At 40.2% G+C, this 3,397-nt stretch overlaps 1 long non-coding RNA gene across 1 annotated transcript; it reads right to left on the minus strand.

The window, feature by feature from the left end:
- Positions 1-643: 643 nt before the first annotated feature.
- Positions 644-2,664, minus strand: LOC144730885 (uncharacterized). Its single transcript, XR_013587874.1, has 3 exons — positions 2,567-2,664; positions 1,127-1,234; positions 644-782 (listed from the first exon to the last, which is right to left on the minus strand). It is a non-coding gene; the product is annotated as an uncharacterized LOC144730885 (long non-coding RNA).
- Between the last annotated feature and the right edge of the window lie 733 nt (positions 2,665-3,397).

Here is a 3,397-nt window from a genome sequence, read left to right on the forward strand (position 1 = left end):
GCATGTTTCAAACTGTGGAGAGAAAAACCAGAGGAACCGGAGAAAAAATCCCAGCGACCACAGGGAGAACATGCACACTCTAAATATACAGGCGTCAGTGTCGGGATCGAACGCCCACCTTCTGCATACCAGGTGTGGAAGATAACATCTCACCACAGTTGTGAACGTATAGATGCCAACATTGACTCTAACACATACTACAAAAATACTTACAATTGGTAACGTTCCAGCATTGCCAATAACATTAAATGCTGTCGTTGACAGAATTACTTTTCAGATCGACAAATGAGAGTACAACGAAAGGCACAGAGTTCTACAAGGGTTACTCGAACTAAAGCACTTGAAATGCAGCAACAATCTTGTTCTTTGTCCTCCTCTAATGAAGGCACACTTTAAACACTTAAAATGGTTAAAGTGCAGTTGAATGGTACAGCCACTGGTTTGGTGCTATTCTTTCCTTATAGTGCAACTGGTGGCACCGCTGGCCCACGTTTTATGAACACTCAGCTGTACATACAATGTTGCAATCCACCAAGCCTCCAAAGATGCTATGAAATAGCTTATTAATGTCAAATTTCCCACTGCCATATGAAAGAAGAATTCAGCTGTTTAATTATGACTGGGATGAGCACTCACCTGTGATCCCAGGTACGCAGAGGCAGCGGTAGCTTCCTTCAAGATTGATGCAGGCCCCACCGTTTTCACAAGGCCTCAACTCACATTCATTAATATCCAATTCACATAGTGGCCCATAATAGCCGGCAGGGCAGTGGCAACGAAATCTGTAAAAAATAAAGATAAAGCACCACACAGCCTTTTTTGCAAAGCCAAATTACCGTGATTGTAGAGAAGCAGGCAAATGATGGTTGCTTTGGGTTACCTAAGTAAGATTCCCAGCCACAGATACCAGCAGCAGCCCTGGGCTCCCCTGTCCCTCCTTCACCAAACGTGACCAGTTTTGCAGAGTATAGTCTAACAATTATTACGACTGATGAAACATGAAATGTATTATTTTACAAACTAGGCCCAGATACATACACACATAGTGACAAATGTGTCCATACAATTACTAAAACCAAACAGCCACTCACACCCAGCACGTTTGAACTTTACCCAGGCCACATACCTGTTGTCAAGATCAATGCAGGTTGCGTTGTTTTGACAAGGCAATGACTCACATTCATTGATGTTAACTTCACAATAGGTCCCAAGAAACCCATCAAAACATAAACACCTAGAAAAAATATTTCACAAAGTTAGTGTGAGCGCAGGCGTTGTAATAGGATGTACAGTGTACAACGAGCTGTGTTATCTCAGAGAATAGGTGAATCGCTCCATGCTCTTGCAACGTAATAAATTAATAGCTCCCTGAATTAGCATTATTCTACGTGCTATTGTGTGAGTTTACTCTATACCATTTCACAATGAGAAAACTCTGTACAATTGTCCTTTAGAACACAATAGTTGCTTGTACGCGACTACTGTTGTACAATAAGTTAATTAATACACATGCAAAGGAAGCACATTAAATAGAACAATAAAATCATGGAATAGAATTACGATGTTTTTATTTTCTGTGGGGTTTTTTTGTTGGATGCAGATGGTTCTTTTTACTGCGTCCACAAAATATTTATTTTGAATGCCACAGCATTATTAAACTAAATATTGACAAATGTGTTGGGTTGTTCTTGTAAAAAAATAAGCCTGGCGTGACAAAGCAGGTTATACTATCAGTATAAATTGGCAAAGCTATTAAAATATTTGCTGTTTACTTCTGTGTGTTAATGGAACGTTGAAAAAAATTGCATAGAATTCATAAGTATGTGAATACATCATTGGAAAGTTTTAAACTGCAATAAGGAAATGTATTTCTCAAGCAATTATCTTTAATACGCCACATTGTGTTCCCATTACAACAGCACCAATCACGCAGTATGATTGGCATTCCTTTTTCTATAATTAATGGCTTCATGACTGTCTTAAGCACATACAGTAGGAATATTCATCAGTCTTTATATTCTCCCAATTCACTACATATCTGAAACATAAACTAAAAACAATGATGAATAAGTTAATTTTGCCTATTCATTACTGCATGTATAAAAAGTGGCAATTCCACATCCCAATGGACCCTCCATGGAAACCACTAATGACTTCCTAGAAAATGGTACTGGTTTTATCAACACTAGAGGTAATAACCACCCGGAATGGGATTTGAGCCCGTAAATGCGAGGTGTTCGATCTCACCATAACACCAAGCAACTGCTTAGGTGGTAATGTGGCTCAGCTTAACTTGGCAGAATTTTGATATAAAGTCCTACCAATCAAAGGCTGTCCCTGACCGTTGCTTGGCTGTACGATGGATCATGACGTCATCACACGACCCAAATGCCCGGAGTCACGGCGCCAATCCAAATGCTGCCATGCGACTCCAATGCTGTTGCAACTCATGCCAAACCACGGGCAATGTTAAATGCCTGCCCAGTTCAGAACGAAGTGAGGAAAGTTGTTTTGAATATAATCGCCATGACATGCAGAGCCCGGGCGCCAGGTGGTCCACACTTACTCAAAGCCGTTGGTTCTGTCTTTGCAGACTCCGTTGTTCTTGCACGGTTCCGATAAGCACTCGTTTTTGTCCGACTCGCAGAGGTCGCCATCAAATCCTGCCCGATGAAAAACCACGACCAACCACGGCGTGAGAGTTGAGGATGGCAACAAGGTGGTTGCATGCAGCTTTCTTGCATCTCTGGCTTGGTGCAATTGATCAGGGCATAATATTATCATCCTCCATCAGTTTCCAGCAGCACTTAACTCACGACACTGATGCTCACGACACTGATGCTCAGGTGGTAACTAATTGGCACGTTTTACGTGTCAAACATTACTAATTGGCTGTGTCGGGTGGTGGTGGGTTAATTACACATTTATATTTACGCGATCTAACACAAAAAAAAATTGTGGATATTGGTCGCGAAAGCCTACAGTGTTAAATAGACACTGATCACACAAATGCAAAAAGCAGATTGCGATATCCTGAAATTGCTCATGAGGATTAGGCGTGCCTTGGGCAAGCAACTTTAAAGGGAATGTGGTTAATAAACACAAACCAGTATTCTTCTTAAATTGTCCAAATGCAATGCACCCGAAATTGTAACAAAGAGAAGGCAACTTATTCTTGGTTCTTTCGGTAAAGTCACGTAGAATGGAAATAATAAAATAATAAAATATAAAACAATACATTTCTCACGACGTTTCGACTGCAACACAAGCAATCATCATCAGGTGTGAAATCTACAGCAAGAAAATTTGAAAAAGTGGCGTTTTTTTCGTAACGAATTTCATTGTTTTATATTTTTATTATTTTATTATTTCCCTTCTACGTGGCTTTACTGAAAGA

Source organism: Lampetra planeri, chromosome 2 (assembly GCF_965212315.1).
Source record: "Lampetra planeri chromosome 2, kcLamPlan1.2.h2, whole genome shotgun sequence".
Lineage (NCBI taxonomy): Eukaryota > Metazoa > Chordata > Hyperoartia > Petromyzontiformes > Petromyzontidae > Lampetra > Lampetra planeri.